This window comes from Pelodiscus sinensis, chromosome 31 (assembly GCF_049634645.1).
Source record: "Pelodiscus sinensis isolate JC-2024 chromosome 31, ASM4963464v1, whole genome shotgun sequence".
NCBI lineage: Eukaryota > Metazoa > Chordata > Testudines > Trionychidae > Pelodiscus > Pelodiscus sinensis.
This window is the reverse complement of record NC_134741.1, coordinates 5681887-5698234: the sequence shown is the minus strand read 5'-3', so window position 1 is coordinate 5698234 and position 16348 is coordinate 5681887. Positions and strand designations below refer to the sequence as shown.

At 52.4% G+C, this 16348-nt stretch overlaps 7 non-coding genes across 7 annotated transcripts; 4 read left to right on the top strand and 3 right to left on the bottom strand.

Moving 5' to 3' along the window:
• Positions 1-5447: 5447 nt before the first annotated feature.
• TRNAE-UUC (transfer RNA glutamic acid (anticodon UUC)) lies at positions 5448-5519 on the bottom strand. Its single transcript has one exon. It is a non-coding gene; the product is annotated as a tRNA-Glu (tRNA).
• A 1045-nt stretch (positions 5520-6564) lies between these two features.
• Positions 6565-6638, bottom strand: TRNAT-AGU (transfer RNA threonine (anticodon AGU)). Its single transcript has one exon. It is a non-coding gene; the product is annotated as a tRNA-Thr (tRNA).
• A 5504-nt stretch (positions 6639-12142) lies between these two features.
• Positions 12143-12215, bottom strand: TRNAF-GAA (transfer RNA phenylalanine (anticodon GAA)). Its single transcript has one exon. It is a non-coding gene; the product is annotated as a tRNA-Phe (tRNA).
• A 615-nt stretch (positions 12216-12830) lies between these two features.
• TRNAA-UGC (transfer RNA alanine (anticodon UGC)) lies at positions 12831-12903 on the top strand. The gene has a single exon. It is a non-coding gene; the product is annotated as a tRNA-Ala (tRNA).
• Positions 12904-13559: 656 nt separating this feature from the next.
• TRNAC-GCA (transfer RNA cysteine (anticodon GCA)) lies at positions 13560-13631 on the top strand. Its single transcript has one exon. It is a non-coding gene; the product is annotated as a tRNA-Cys (tRNA).
• Positions 13632-14088: 457 nt separating this feature from the next.
• TRNAE-UUC (transfer RNA glutamic acid (anticodon UUC)) lies at positions 14089-14160 on the top strand. Its single transcript has one exon. It is a non-coding gene; the product is annotated as a tRNA-Glu (tRNA).
• Positions 14161-14983: 823 nt separating this feature from the next.
• Positions 14984-15093, top strand: TRNAL-CAA (transfer RNA leucine (anticodon CAA)). Its single transcript has 2 exons — positions 14984-15021; positions 15048-15093. It is a non-coding gene; the product is annotated as a tRNA-Leu (tRNA).
• Positions 15094-16348: the final 1255 nt, after the last annotated feature.

The following is a 16348-nucleotide window of genomic DNA, read 5'->3' as shown; positions in this document are numbered from 1 at the left end:
CCTCTGCAATGCCATCTATTTGGGGGAGAAGTTGTCCTGAGACTTGTGTAAGGGGACTGTTAGCCCCTTGCTAAAACTCTGTGGGAGTGTTTGGTTTGCCAGCTCGCAGTGTCAAAAGGGGAAGGGTCCATGAGACTGACAGACCCCAGAGACAATGGAAAGCAGCCAACACTCCAGCTCAGCCTGACTGACAGGTTGGACAGGCCAGTGATGAAAGTGAGAGGCCAGGCCCGTCCTCCCTGTGAGCTGGGATTGTTCTGGGTCTCTCTGAGCAAGGAGAGAGCAGTGCAAGCTGTGTGGAGAAGTCCTGCAGCCACAGAGCCAGACACAGACAGCCCAAGGAGTGCAAGCTGTGTGGAGAGGCAGTTTTGCAGCAACAGAGCCAGGCACACACAGCTCAAGAAGCACAGACCCTTTGGTGAGCAGCAGACTGGCAGTGCTCAGAGAAGCCAAAAGGGACAGAGAAGCAACGCAAGGAGCTGGAGACTGACAAGGCAGTACAGCCTACAGCTGGGTGTGGTGAGCAGCTGGGACCAGCAAAGTGTGGGGAGAAGCTCTGGGCAGGGAGATACCACCAGCCAAGAGGCCCAGCAGGCCAGACTGGGAGAGGGGTCTGGCCACTTAGAGCATGAAGCTGTGTGGTCACTGCCAGAGCAAGCGTGTCCACCCTGCAGCCCCCCTGCAGCACATCCAGGGCCTCTAAGTGGCCTCTAAGGAAGAGACTGTGAACTGTCCTTACACTCTGCAGGCTGCTGTTTTGATGTCCCCATGCTACAGAGCAGGGCTGCGTGTTCTCATTTAACCATTCTCATTTTTTCTTATTCTTTTCTCTTTAATCAGTTGATGTTTAATAAATTGTATTTGCTTTGAACCTTATGAAGTGATCACTGGGCCAAGAAAGCCTGCAGTGTGAAGAGAGCATCTCGGAGTGGGGACACCCTAACTCCTGCCCCTAGCGACTAAAAGGTCGGGGATTAAGCCCCAGGAAACCTGGGCCCAGCTTTGTTGGGGTTTCGAGGACTCTGCTACTCAGGAGAGTGGAGGGGGAGCCCTCAGGATCAGGGAAGCCGTGGGGTAAAGGAAGTGGGAGCGGGGACTCAGATCCTTTTGCTGGTCCATTTCACCGGGGTGGAATAGAAGCCAGGAAAGTTCCCCACAATAGCGGGACCATTCCCCCGCTTACACATAAGTATTTCCAGAAAGCAGTGTAGTGTAGACATAGCCTGAGTGTTGCTCAGCACTGGTAGGAGACAGGGAGGGCACCTTCAGCCTTTCAGAACAACCCCCAGCCCCAACCCCAAGAACCAGCCCTTCCCTCCATCTTCACTGGGGTCTGCTGGGAATTGCCTGGATGCCGGCCCACCCCAGTGTCAGCCTAAGGATTGACTGGTCTGAAAAAGCTGTAGCCTGGAAATGAGGAAGCAGCTAAAGTGACTCTAGTGGGACTTGAACCCACAATCTTTTGACATCTAGCTGGGCTCATATTAACCATTACAGCTTAGAAATCCAACGTGCTTTCCATTGCACCACAGAGCCTGACAGACTGCTGAGTTTGATATCTCCACTCTCTGCTTTGCAGCATGGCAATCGCTGGGGGATCTGTCTCTTTTGGGAGAGGAGGTAGGAAGAAGGAGGGGGCCACTGAAATTAAAGGATAAGAAGTGAGGTAGAGGTGGAGAATGTAGGCATCGATCCCACTGCCTCTCGCACGCTAAGCGAGTGCTCTACCACTTGAGCTAATTCCCCTGCCTGCAAAAAAAACCCTACTGCCTCACCCACCTTGTTCTGGAGCCCACAACGTGCCTGCGGCTGCCCAAAGCTCCTTTCTGAAAGGGCCACTTGTGGGACAGACACCCGTGGGCCGGCTAGCTCGGAGGTTTAGGACGTGGTGCTCATATCACACTGACGCATCTTAAGAGCAAGCCCCTTATTTCAAATCATAACAGGCTCGCTATTCCGACATCCCTGCATGGCAGGAGGAGGGAGGGATGTTTTGCAATAGCGATTTATTTCGACGTAAGTGCTGTGTAGCCAGCGCCAAATTACAAAATAAGCTATTTCAAAATAGGCGCATTGATTATTTTGAACTATGGGACGCACCCCTAGTGAGTTAGAGCTGAACTTTGCCCCCAGATCCACCCACCCACGTACTGACTCCCTCGCTGCCGTGGGGCTGTTTGCATTGGCCTCTTCTCTCTGCCGCCAGGCTTCAGCCAGGACTGAGACTCAGGCAGGAGAATGTGACCCGGCTCCCTGCACCTGGGCCCTGCATTTCTCATCCCTTCAGACACACTTGCTAGTGGAAGAATAAATCACAGTCACATGAGTGTAGATTATGAAAATTTGTTGTTGTTGTTGCCTTTGAAACTCCCCACAGACCTTCCTCTGGGGGCCCTGGCAGCCCACTCACATTTCACAGCTCACTTTGAGGTTAGTGTGTTGTGTAGACATACCCATACTGTTGAGGGCCAGCCTGCTGAAGGGAGGCTCTGGCCACTTCCTTTCCTTGTCTCTCTCAGGCTGTCTCTACACTGCAGGGCTACGTCTACACTGCAGGCTTTTTGCGCAAGAGCAACTGCTCTTGTGTAAAATCTTGAAGAGCGTCTACACTGCAGGGACGTTCTTGCGCAAGTAAATTTATAGTGCAGCATCAGACAACAGGGCTTCTTGCACAGAAGTTATTGCTCTCCCCATGAGGAATAAGCCCTCTTGTGCAAGAACTCATCCACAAGGAGGCAGTGTGGACGGGCAACAGGGGTTTCTTGCTCAAGAAAGCTGTATCTCTAAAATGCCCATCAGAGCTTTCCTGCGCAGAAAAGTGTCCACACTGCCATGGGCGCTCTTTGCAGAAAAGCACTTCTCTTGTGCAACAACACATGGCAGTGCAGAGACACTGTTGTGCAAGACCTTTTGCACAAGAACTCTTGCACAAAACAGTTCTTGAGCAAGAAGTCTCCAGGTTAGATGTAGCCAGGGGGTATTTGGGTTTGTTACCAGAACTGAGCTTTGTACAACAGCCCAGGGAACATTGTGAAAAGCCAAAACCTTCCCACCCTGGGTGTCCTCGGCCAGTCAGCAAGTGGCAGAAATGTTCCATGAAGTGCTGACTTCAGGTGATTTGAAACAAACCCCCCACAGCTCAGATGAGGTGGCCGAGTGGTTAAGGCGATGGACTGCTAATCCATTGTGCTCTGCATGCATGGGTTCAAATTGCATCTTCCTTGGGTGTTTTCAGCCCTCCCTCTTGCTTCTCCCAGAAGTTCAGTGCCAGCCCCTCCTGTAACCCTGCCTGCCCCAGCCCCTCCCACTGCAGCCTGGGGAAAGGGGAAATCTCCACAGAGACACTCCCAGCTGGGACCCTCAATCCCTTCTGCCCTCAAGGGGAAACCTCACAAAGGAGATTCCAGGCAGCCAGGCCATGGGGGTCTCTGAGATGCCCCAGCCCTGCAGCCTGTCCCACCTGGCTGTTGCCATGGACCCTCTATGAGGTCACTGCCTCCCAGCCAATGAGCTGAGGTGCTGCACAAGGCCCTTGTGATGTCACTGCTGCTTTGCAGGCTCATGTCCTGCCCCCAGCCAGCCCCTTGGCATGTGTGAGGTGCTCCCTCCCCCCCCCCCCCCCGCCTCACTCTGGGCTGTTTCTGAGGCTCAAGCAGGGAACATCAGAGGCTGCTCAGGGGGCCACATTGCTAGGCCAGGGGCCCTCCTGTGGGGCTGTGAGTGTTGCTGTCCCTGCTGTACAGACAAGGCCATAGAGCCTCAGGAGGCAGCGGTGGGAGACACTTCCCTGGTTTCAGGAGGGAGGTGAGAGGTCGGAGCCAGCTGTTGATACCTATGGAAAGCTGATTTTCAGAGGGGCTGATCAGCCCTTCCTGTGTATCTGGCTTCTTCAAAGGGGCTTAATCAGGACCTAAAAGTTGAAGAAGGGAAATTTAGAAGGGTGAAGTTCTGTCGGAAAAGCATCCGTGCCAAGCTAGAAAGCCCCAATTGCCATTTTCACCATTTTTGCGCAAAACAGTTTTTAGCTGTCTACACTGGCTCTCTTGCGCAAAAACATTTCCGGAAAAGGGCTTTTGCCCTAACGGGAACGTCAAAGCATTTGCGCAAGAAGCACTGATTTCGGACAATAGAATGTCAGTGCTTTTGTGCAAAATAAAGTGGTCAGTGCAGACAGCTGGCAAGTTTTTGCGCAAAAGCACTTGCTTTTGCAGAAAAACTTGCCAGTCTAGATGCAGCCCAGGTATACAAAGTCAGAATGAAGGGATGCATTTTGCTCTATAACTGACAGAGGAAGGTGGCTGTAGCAGAGCAGGGTCTGTCTGGAGACAAAGCGGAGACTGAGGATGAGAAGGCCCATGGGAGACAGACACTCCAGAGTAGTGTGAGGGGACGGGCGGGGAAGGGTGGGGGGAGGCTTAGTTATTTGGTCTGGCAAACTGACAGAAAATCCCCAGGCCCTGAACATGTTGCAGGTGAAGCCCATGGGGACTACCTAGTCCATCAGATTTTATTATTTTCCTTGTTTGGGGGTTTAGAAATCATGTCTGAGCTGGTGAATTATTCAGACCGGGGATTTTCCTTGCATAATTAATTGGGATCCATTTTTGCACAAGAGGCTTTTGTGCAAAGAGGAGCTGTGCAGACTGGGGCTCTTCCTGCCTCCTGCTTCCCCTGTCTCCAGCCTGGCCTTGGTCTGCAGTGTGTGCTTGGCAAGTAATCCTTAGGTTGCTCTGCAATTGACAAAAAGTTTGTGGGTATGAGCTGTCAATCACATTTCTTGGCTGCACAGGCCTTGAGACCCCTCCAAGGTGGAGGGAAATGGGGAATGGCTGCACCTTGGGATTCAAAGGTGTTGTCCGGGACCATAAATTCGAACACTTTTGGAGACACTTTTCTTTTTTCAGAAGAGGCTTTTCTGACATTTGGCCCATCTACATGGGCCAAAATGTGGGGAAAACCTTCTCTTTGGGAAGAACCTTATCCTAATACAATGAGGAATACAGGCCTTCTGAAAGAACATGCCCACATTTTTGGAAACTGATCTAAGAGAGTCAACCCATTCCATGGACGCAGCAGAGTTTTTCACAGATACAAAAGGTATCCTGGAAAAGCTCTATAGTGGGGCTATAGCCAAAAAGGGCACCATGTGTGTCTCAGCTGTAGAGGAAAAGGCTTCATGCCTGGTCCCTGCTCCAGGCTTGTTTGTGGCCAATGGGAGCTGCCTGCTTGAAGCCCTGGCCAGTCCCCACAAGCTCTTATTCACCCAGGCGTGTGACCTGTGCCCCCTGCGCAGGGAAGGGGCTGCCTGAGAAATGTGCTTGGCTGCTGGGAGTGTCTCCCAGCCAGAGCCTGCCTCTGGCACCCCAGCCCCTCCCTTCTCCCAGCCCACTGGCCCTCCCTGTGATGGAAAAGACTTGGCAGATTTCATTAATACAGATGAGGTTGGTTTCCCTGACTGGGAATCAAACCCAGGCCTCAGCAGTGAAAGTGCTGAATCCTAACCACTAGACCATCAGGGAGATGCCTTTGGGCCCCTCAAAGGGAGGTTCCTCTGTCTCCTCCCCTGTCTGGGCCTTGGTGAGTCGAACGTCCCCCAAGTGTCCCCCAGAATAGTTGTGAGCACAAGGCGGAGACGATCCTGCCAGGGTGGGGGCCAGAGGCTGAGCAGCTCGCAGGGTCATTCAGCAGCAGCACACGGCTGCCATCCAGCAGCCCATCGTGGGGCTTGTGCATCTGCCCCTCCCACCGCCCTGCTGGGAACACAAACAGGACTTTTCCCTGTGGAAAGAACAAACTCTCTGGTTTCTCTGTGGGGAATGTAGAACTGGGGAGGGGCTGAGGGAAGAGCCTGGGAGGGGGGAGGAGGCAGGCGAAAAGAGGAGGAAGGAGGAGGGGGGGGTCGGGGATGGGGCTGGGACTGGCGCCTGCCTCGGATGATCCCACTGCCTCAGGCGCAGGGACCTCAGCAGCCGTGGGGTGCGTCAGGGAGAGAAGCTGGAGGAGCAGGAGCAAGTTTGGGTTCAGGGGGCGGCTGCTGGGCCACTGAAGCAGGGGATGAGCAGTTGGCAGCAGCTTTCTGGGCCGGGCACGTGCTCCCGGCCTCCTGGAGATATTGAGCCTCCCTCTGTGGCTGGGCTGGGGAGCCAGGCCCCTGCAGGCAGTCTGGGGGCAGCGGGAATTTGGGCATCAGGTCACCCCATTAGGGTGAACAAACATTTTGTTACTAACTCTTTGGCCAACTCAGCTTCCTGCGGGGGAAGGAATTCTCTCTTGTTAACTCTGTGCCCTCAGGAAAGGACCAAACCAAGGGAGGCCGGGCTCCACCTGGGGACTCCAACCTAAATCCTGAGACCAAGGGGTTTACAAGCCAAATAATCAAAGTTTGCTGCACTTCTCCTTCCCTCAACCCTACAGAACCTCAAAGGCCACAGACCCAGCGACTGGGGGAGCCGTGCACTCCTCTCCAATCAGCCTTTTCCTGAACCAGCATCTCCATGGGTGGCCAAGGGAGGCCTCTTCTGTGTCCCAGAAGGACCTAGGAAAATGTGAGCAAAGGCTGAAACAAGGTACCACTGGGAGTTGAACCCAGGATCTCCTGTTTACTAGACAGGTGCTTTAGCCAACTAAGCCATGGTACCCTCTGGGGGGGCCACTTGGTAAAACTGTTCTATTCTATGGTCCCAGACAATACCTTTGACTCCCAAAGTGCAGCCATTCCCCGTTTCCCTCCTGCCCTGGCAGTGTCTGGCTCCCTGGGCACAGAAAGCTACAGCTCAGTGGGCAGAGGCTCTGACATGCACATCTCCCCCAGCTGCTGGGACTGTGGAGTTGGCCTTGAGGTTTGGCACAGTTGGGGGAAGGAAGAAATGCAGCAAACATTGATCATCTGGCTTGTAAACCCTTGTGGCTCAGGGTTTGGGTTGGAGTTGTGGAAACCATTTCATATTTAGCTAGAAGCCATCTTGTATAACAGAAGCCATTTCAGCTTCTTGCTTCTGCACAGAGACCAGAGTGAACTTTCTGTCACCCGGTTTGAGAGGCCTACAGGATGGGCTATTGGAATGTGCTAATTGAGCTGGGGAGAGAGACGCTTCACTCCCTCGCACCTGCCCTCTATCTTGCTGAGAACGGGTTCACTTTTCTAAGTTTCATTGATGATTTTTGTAATTGGATGCCTTGACGTCAGACTGTTTGGCTAAGGGTATAAAGATACTGGGATTGATTGTATTAGCAGCCTTACTGGGCCCGGCTCTGCTGGGAACACATTTGGCTCACTTTGTGCCTTATTGAGCAATAAAGCTGTTTATTAGCCGCCAAACCAGAGAGGACCTTTTGCTTCAACAGAGACCCCAGGTGGGGGCCTGGCCTCCTTTGGTTTGGTCCCTTCCCGAGGGCACAGAATTAACAAGAGAGAATTCCTTAACCCCACAGCAATCTGAGCTGGCCAAAGGGTTAGTAACAGAATAGTTTCCCAAGTTTAATCTCAGGCAAAAAAACCCCTCTGTGGTGTTGTGGTCATTGTGTTTTCTTAACATGCAGCAAGTCCTTAGTTCAAAGGCAGATAGAAACACGGGCTCTTGAGGTGTCCTTTCTGATGGGACAGGCATGTTCTACTCTGAGCTGGGGGTCTTAGGGCTTGGGTAGCTTTCCTTCTTCTTGCTGGTCTCCTTCTTGGACCCCAGTTTATATAGTGAAAATTGAGTTCTGCTTAGCAATATCTTAACCAATTATTTTAGTGTAATTTTACTAACCAGTCATAAGATACTATTGTGATTTACCTAACCAATCATACTCCACCACCTTAGTTGATTGACATCTAGCAAAATTAATTATACAGCAGACAGAAACAGATCCAAACCAGACAGCGACCACACAGACAAACAATGGGAAAGGGAGGACAATAATCATAGAATGTCCATTGCACAACCACAACTATTAGTAAGCAGTTTCTTGCCAGTCAAAACTGTGTTTAACTAAGTTTTCTCTACCCATCTTGAGATCTGTTTCTTATCTGGTACCAGTGGGTGCCATTAGGACAGGATCCCCTTCTCACAGCCTAGTGTGACACTATTTCAGTGTCATTTAGCTGGAATATGAGCATGTGACTCCAGGCTTTACAGCTAATTGCTGCTGCTCTTCAGTCTGGCTGCAGAAGAAGGCTTTAGTTTACACCCGCTGAATAGCGACAGGCCTTCCAATAGGGTTACAGCAGAACCATACTGTTACAGAAGACCTTTCCAGGCCAAAGATAGAAGGAAACCCTCAAAGGTGTTTCTAGACCAAGGTTCATTCAAGTGGTTTGTTTTTTTGTGGACCTGCCCCGACCGCACCCCTAGAGACTCTGGAACAAAGAAGACACACGAGAAGAACCCAACTTTCTTCCTTTTGCTGTGACATGGATGGATCTAGCTCAGGTTTCACTCAGGGGGTCTGTCTGCATGTGAAGTACCTGTGACAGCCCCTGTGCTCCTCTGCCCCTCATCAGCAATGCCATCTACTTGGGGGAGCAGTTGCCCTGAGACTTGCAGAATGGACAACCTGGACAAACAAGTACCATTCAGGCACCCTTCAATAGCTCAGCTTGCAGAGCGGAGGACTGTAGTGTGTGCTTGACAAGTGATCCTTAGGTCGCTGGTTCAACTCTGGCTTGAAGATGTGATTCTTTTCCCTCCAGCCTGGCCTTAGCAGAAAGCAACCAAGGTGATTGCCTTGGGTCCATGTCTTCAGAACCCTACACTGCAATTGACAAAACAATGGTGGGGAGGAGCTGCCAATCACATTTCTTGGGCTGTGCAGGTTCTGTCCACACACAAAAGTTCTTTTGGAACAATGGCCGTTATTCCACAATAACAATGCAAGAGTCTACACAGCAATTCTGTTATTTTGAAATAATTCTGAAGTAACAGACGGCTTATTCCGACTTCTGCAAACCTCATTCTACGAAGAATAACACCTGTTCCAAATTAGCTATTTCAAAGTAAGGTCTGTGTAGCTGCGCCACTGCTGCTAGTTTGAACTAGCCCCTCCCCGGGGCCATTATGAGTTATTCTTCTGAGACAACTCGTTTACACGAGTGACAGATGGCAGAACAAGGAGCAATGGTCTCAAGTTGTGGTGGGAGAGGTCCAGGTTGGATATTAGGAAAAACTATTTCACTAGGAGGGTAGTGAAGCACTGGAATGGGTTACCTAGGGAAGTAGTGGAGTCTTCATCCCTAGAAGTGTTTAAGTCTCGGCTTGACAAAGCCATGGCCGGGTTGATTTATATGGGATTGGTCCTGCCTGGAGCGGGGGGCTGGACTTGATGACCTTCTGAGGTCTCTTCCAGTTCTATGATTCTATGATAAGGGGATGGGTTGATGAGATAATATGATCTTGGTAACTAATTGACCATTCATTTTCAGTGGGAAATAGGTCAATGGAGGGATGATAGGAGTTACTATAGAGAATTTCTGGGTGTCTGGCTGGTGAGTCTTGCCCACATGCTCAGGGTTTAGCTGATCGCCATATTTGGGGTCGGGAAGGAATTTTCCTCCAGGGTAGATTTGCAGAGACCCTGGAGGTTTTTCACCTTCCTCTGTAGCATGGTGCGCAGATCACAGCTGGAGGATTCTCTGAATTTTGAGGCCTTTAAAGTATTTGAAGGCTTCAATATCTGAGATATAGGTGAGAGGATTATTCTGGGAGGGGTCGGTGAGATTCTGTGGCCTGCACTGTGCCTGGGGTCAGACTAGATGATCATAATGGTCCCTTCTGACCTTAAAGTCTATGAGTCAATGAGTACACTGGGGATCCTGCCTCGGACTACTCTGAGGTTTCCCTGTAGTGTAGACGTGCTAGTTCGAAATAAGCTATTTTGGAATCACTATTTGATACCAGCTTATTCCAAAATAAATGTGCCGTGTAGTCGTAGCCAGAGGGGTGAAGCAGCAGGGGAGAAGCCAGAAGTGCAGCGGCCAGACGGAAGACTGAGTATCCCAAGTACCCACACACACTGTACCATGGTGGTCCCGTGGTGTAAGGAGCAGCACTCAGGACTTTGAATCCTGCAATCTGAGTTCAAATCTCAGTGGGGCCTGCTGGTTTGAGCTTGTTAATGTGAGGTTTTTCACACTGCTATGTCTATGCTGCAGGCTTTTTGCACAAGAACAGGAGATCCGTCTCCTAAAGTAGTGATGGCCAATTGGTTAAGGAGTTTGATTAGAAACCCCTTGTAACCTCACTCCTGTAACAAGTCTGTCTCCTGTGTCCCTCTCCACCTCAGTCCCAGTGTGTGCATGATTTCATATCTGAAGAAAGTCCTCCTCCCTTTTCCCCTGCCAATCCTTCCCTAGCAAGCTGTACCCTTCTGTGCCAATATTCTAGTTGTGTATTATCCCACTAAGTCCTTGTGATACCAACTTTTTCCTGCTTATTACCCATCGTTCCTGTGTGTCTATAGCAGCATCTAAGACACAGATTAGATTTTGCTTCCCAGTGGTCCCACGTACCTTCTTTATCTCTGCTGTTACAGCCCCCGCTCTCTCCCATTTCTGGCCTATCTCCCAGGTGTCCATGTGATTCACTTACCTGTGGGCTTTGCCCCCATCAGACCTACTCTAAAGTGTCCTCACTAGGTTAGCCAGTCTGCACCCAAATACTCTTCCCTTCCTCAACAGGTGAATCCCACCCCTGCTGAGCAGCCCTTCCTGCAACAGCATCCCATGGGCAAGGAAGCCAAAGCCCCCTGCCTATGGAGCTGTAGCTTTCTGTGCCCAGGGAGCCAGACACCACGTGGGTGGGAAGGCTGGAGGGAAATGGCTGCATGTTGGGAGTCAAAAGTGTTGTCTGGAACCTTAAAGTAGAACAATTTTACAGTAGTGGGTGAGGGTGATGCCACGGTTTAGCTGGCTAAAGCACTTGCCTTATAAACAGGAGATCCTGAGTTCAGCTCTCAGTGGTGCCTTATTGTAGCCTCTTCTACTTCTTGTCAGCTCCCTGCAAAACACCTCACAGCGGTCAGCGAGGAGGAGAGTGGATCAACAGAGCTGTGCTGCATCTGTTAGGTGTGGAAATTGATGGGCTCTTTTGGCCTCCCTGAGCAACTCACACATGTAAGAAAACTGCAGATGAAGGTGTTTGTATGGGAGACAGGGTGGCTTAGTGGTCTAAGGTGCCAGCTACAAATTTCTATCTTTCTCTCTGGGAGGTGTTCTGGTCTCTAAACAGAGATGTGGGTTCAAATCCCACTCCTGATGCATCCTCCTTTTTGTATCTAGAGAAGTGACCTCATTTCAATGACTCCCCTGACATTGCAGGATCCCTTGCTCAGCATTTCTCTCAGGCTCCATCTACACAGCAGCGTTCCTTGGGAATAACGGCCATTATACTGCAATAACAATGGGAGCGTCTACACAGCAATTCCATTATTCCGACTTCTGGAACGCTCCATCCAGACCAGTGGCCTGAGGAGCCAGGAGGTTTCCAGGCTGCTGCAGACAGACAAGCCCGCAGGCAAAGACAAAGTGGAGTCGTTGGGACTTCAGCCCAGCAGGGTCTCTGTGTGGCTCCCAGACCTTTTGTTTGCCGTTACCCAGGTGCAGAGGCCCAGATTCAGCAACTCTCAGGCCCCACAGGAGGGGGCTGGTTTGATGCTTCACCTCACAGCCCAGCAATGAGCCCACAGACTCCCCCTGTGTTCTGAGAGCCCAGTTTGCTGAGACCCTCCCTCCCTCCACCACCTACCTGAGACTCTATTTGCTTGAGACCCCCCCCCAGGGCCCTCCCTCCAGCTGCCTGGCATGTGGGGACTCAGGTCTAGTGGGGGATTTACAGAGTCCCACAACAGCTGCTGCCAGCGTGCAGATGCGCACGTCTGGGGTTACTGGGCACAGGCCTGATTGGGTGAGTCCAGGATTCTGTTCCTGCCAGGATGGACAAAGCAGCAGGGAGAGAAGAGATTCAATAGCTCAGCTGGCAGAGCCAGGACAGGTGTTCTTAGGGGGCTGGCTCCATGCTGCTCTAAGGAGAACTCCTTTTCCCTTCCCTGGCAGAGGAGGGGCAGGACTTGTTGGCTCCCAAGTGCAGCAGCAGGGCAGACAAGGCCCTTCCAGGAGGCACAGCTGGGCTCTTCAGAAAGGAGCAGCCTCAAGAACAAAGGCTTTTACCAAAGCCTGGGATTGAACCTGGGACCTTTAGATCTTCACTCTAACACTCTACCCACTGAGCTGCTTTGGCAACACAGATAATTCCCTTCCTGCCTGTCAGCTTGCTTGCCACCCCCCCCCCCCCCCCCCCGTATGTCTCCACTGCATGTTGTGCTTGCACAAAAACCTCCCCCCTCCCATGTGTGGCTGGCAGTGGTTGCTAGATGGATCCATTCACATGTAGCTTTACTGGAACCCCCCTTGTTTCTGCTTTGAACCTCCCCCTGCCCAAGTGGTGGTGCCCAATAGAACAGCCCCTGTAAGAAATGTGTCACTTTCACCCCTGGGAGCAGCTCAGCCACGCAAAGGGGCTGCCTGGGGCAGGACATTAGCCCTGGAGGGCAGGGGTGGGTGTGGCAGTGACATCACAAGGGCCTTTTGCAGCCCCTCAGCTTATTGGCTAATGGAGGTTGGGAGGTGATGACCTCACAGAGAGTCCATGACAATGGCCAGGTGGGACAGGCTGCAGGGCAGGGGCCATCTCAGAGCCCCCCCCCCCCCATGGCTTTGCTGCAGGGAGTCTCCTTGAGAGTTGCCCTTGAGGCCTTTTTGGAGCCTTCTCCTTTCCCACGACTAACTGACCTAGATGACAGACGTCTCTGTGGAGAAGGGAAGAGCTTCCAAAAAGACCATTGTATACGTAGCAGGGGAATTAGCTCAAGTGGTAGAGCGCTCGCTTTGCATGTGAGAGGTAGTGGGATCGATACCCACATTCTCCAATGAAGGGAGAAATTTCCAATTTTTCTTTTTGCCAAGCAGGGGGCTAAGTGGCTCCAGTAGCCCCCCCTCCCCGGCCCGGCCCCCACTTCCTACTTGCTCTCCCCAAAAGCCAGCCACGTTGGGGCAGAGAGCTGCTGGACACCAGCCCTCCTGGGCCAGACAGTGGCAGGAGCACTGGAGGCAGGTTGCAAGCGGGGCAGAATTAGCTGCATTGGAAAAGTGCTGCCTTTGCGCATGAGAGGTAGCAGGATTCACTCCCATCTTCTCCCACCGGCTCGCTGGTGCTGAGGGGCCGGCCCCTTTCCTGCCGCCCCAACTCTTATTCCCACAAGGCGCTTTGTGCAGGGGCCGCTGGTCTTTCTGCCAAGGTGCATGGCTGGGAGCCAGGACTCAGGACCCTTCCTAAAATATACAAATCCCCGCCCCCCCATGACCCTCTGTTCCACTCACACGGTCTGGCTGCTGCCCACATGGAGCTCAGGGGTCAGGTGGGGGACTTGTCTTGCAGCTGTGACAGCATCAGACCCCTGCCACCCGCCTGCTCAGTGTGGAGACCAAGCCCAAGGGTGGCACCTGGGATGTGAGTTACACAAAAGCCTCTTGTCTCTTGTTCCTTGTCCAGTTCCCAAGACTGGCTGCAGGGGCCAGTTTCTGTGGGGGTGTAGCTCAGTGGTAGAGTGTTTAGCTGCAAATCAAGTGGTCCTTGGTTCAAATCCAAGTGCCCCCTTAGAAAATTTCCTTCTAGTGGAAATATTTTCCTTTCCACTTCCATCACACCCTGGCTTTACATTGCTTGAGGTTCTTGACATTAATAAGAACCCTTAATGCAGAGCTACTCAACTTCCGAAGCCCTGGTGGCCACAATGAATGGCATTTCACGAGGATGGACAGGGCACGTGTCCTGAGCTGGTGTATTCTAGAAGCTGAGAATGGGTGACGGGAGGGATCACTTAATAACTGTCTGTCCTGAGGATTCCCTCGGGACAATGAAATTGGCTGCTGTTGTGACACAGGATCCTGGGCTAGTTGAGCAACTGGCATGGCCCTGTCTGGCTGCTTTGATGTTCTGTTTGGTGTCTGTTCTTGTCCCCTCTGGGCAATGGAAAATGGACCCATGTTCTGAAGGGGACAGAAAGTGGCCTGTGAAAGGCTAGTGTAGGTAAGGAAAGAGCCTTGTTCATGTGTCCCTGATGGTCTAGTGGTTAGGATTCAGCCCTTTCACTGCTAAAGCCTGGGTTCAATTCCCAGTCAGGGAAGCCAGCCTCAGTTTTCCAACTCTCCCTTACTGCCAAGACAGCACTTGCCATTTTCACAAGCCCTTCAGAAGGGGCAGAGCTGGGTGACTCAAGCTGCCCCTCCCCTCTCCCATGTGGGCAGCCCTGCTGGAAGCTCTTTGGCGCACACAGCACTAGCCCAGCGCAGTGTCAGGTCGGCACAAGATCCATTGGTTCAGTTTGGTTGTTGAAGGAGACAACCCAGAACTGGCTCCAGCCCCCACTCAGTAACCTGGGGAAATGACCCACCAGGCCTGGGCCCCTCGGAGAGGCAACGATTCCCCACTGGCCAGGGCAGAGCCTCCCTCTCACACAGTCATGGAGCCTTCTCCCCCTGCTCCTGCCTCCCCCTTCGCTCAGCTCTCACTGCTCGGTGCTGCCAGGGAGGGGCCTCACTGCGAGAGCCGCCTGGGCAGGTTCCTGCCACAGAGACACGTCCCAGAGCAGGACGGATGCTCAGACCAACACTCAGTGTTACTCAGCGCTGGGGTGAGACAGGGAAGGAGAAAAGGGTCTAACAGCACCTGCAGCCTTTCAGAACAGCCCCCAGCCCCACCCCCAAGTACCAGCCCTGCTCAGGATCCCCAAGGGCACTGACACAGATTTCCTGCCAGCCAGAGTTTTCCCCTCTTCTGTTTCCTGTCAGCTCCCTGTAAAACACCTCACAACGGTAGATGAGGGTGAGTGGGGATAAACCCAGCTGGGCTGTAGAGCGGCTGTTAGGTGGGGAAAGAGAGGTGCTCCCTTTGCCTCCCGAGCAACTCACACATGTAAGAAAACTTCGGTTGAATACATTTGCACAGCTGTCAGGATGGCCGAGTGGTCTAAGGTGCCAGACTCAAGGTTCTGTCTTTCCCTCAGTTGGGGTGTTCTGGTCTCTGAATGGGGATGTGGGTTCAAATCCCACTTCTGACATGGCTTCCTTTTTATATCTAGAGAAGTGACCTCATTTCAATGACTCCCCTGGCATTGCAGGATCCCTTGCTCAGCATTTCTCTCAGGCTGCATCTACACAGCAGCGTTCCTTGGGAATAACGGCCATTATACTGCAATAACAATGGGAGCGTCAACACAGCGATTCCATTATTCCGACTTCTGTAACGCTCCATCCAGACCAGTGGTCTGAGGAGCCAGGAGGTTTCCAGGCTGCAGACAGACAAGCCCACAGGCAAAGACAAAGTGGAGTCGTTGGGACTTCAGCCCAGCAGGGTCTCTGTGTGGCTCCCAGACCTTTTGTTTCCCGTTTCCAGGGGCACACATTCAGCAACACTCACAGACCCCACAGGAGGGGGCTGGTTTGATGCTTCACCCCACGGCCCAGCAACGAGCCCCCAAACTTCCCCTGTTCTACGAGCCCGGTTTGCTGTGTGAATTTTGTGTGGCTGGTGACATCAGGCCTGGGCATTGGGATTATCTGCCAGTTCCCCTGGCCCTGGAGCTTTGCTGTCTTCACATCTGTGGTGGCCGAGTGGTCAAGGTGTTGGATTAGAAATCCAATAGGATTTCCCTGAAAAAGTTCTAAGCCTGCTCATAGCGAGGCCTGTGCTTTGGTCAGTCCCCCTGCTAGTGTATCTCTTCTGCCAGGTAGTGCTGGCAGCAGCCAGGCCTGGGTTCGATGTCTAGGGGTTTCTCTTCATTCATCTCACACAAAACTGGCTTGAGCCCCCACCCAGCAGCCTGGGAAATCCCCCCCCCCCGCGAGTACCTCGGGGAGGCGATGCTTCCCCACTCGCCAGCACAGAGTCTGAATGTAGAAAAGAAACTTTTAATGAAAGAGGGTGAGAAGTAACGTGGCATTCGCCTGGGAAAACACCACAAGCAGGGTTCAGAACCAACCCACAAATAAGTCTCGGCTCAAGTGGCTTGAGCAATGTCCTTTGCCAGCAATGTAAGTCCAGCAATGTACATGTCCCACTCACGTGCCCAAACTTTCTCTGTACCCCACTCACAGTTGCTACCCTTGCTCAGGGCAGATAAGAGCTCAGGCATGATTTTCAGAGTTCACCTCCCACTCTTGGAGGGAGCGGGCATAGGAGGCATCTCACCCACTCCGTTGGCCACCCGCCACTGCTCCTACTGGCTTGCCGCCAGCTACTCCCACCAGCTACCCTGCTGGCCACCTGCTACTGTTCCTACTGGCCACCCACCAACTACCTGCTCTTGCCCCTAC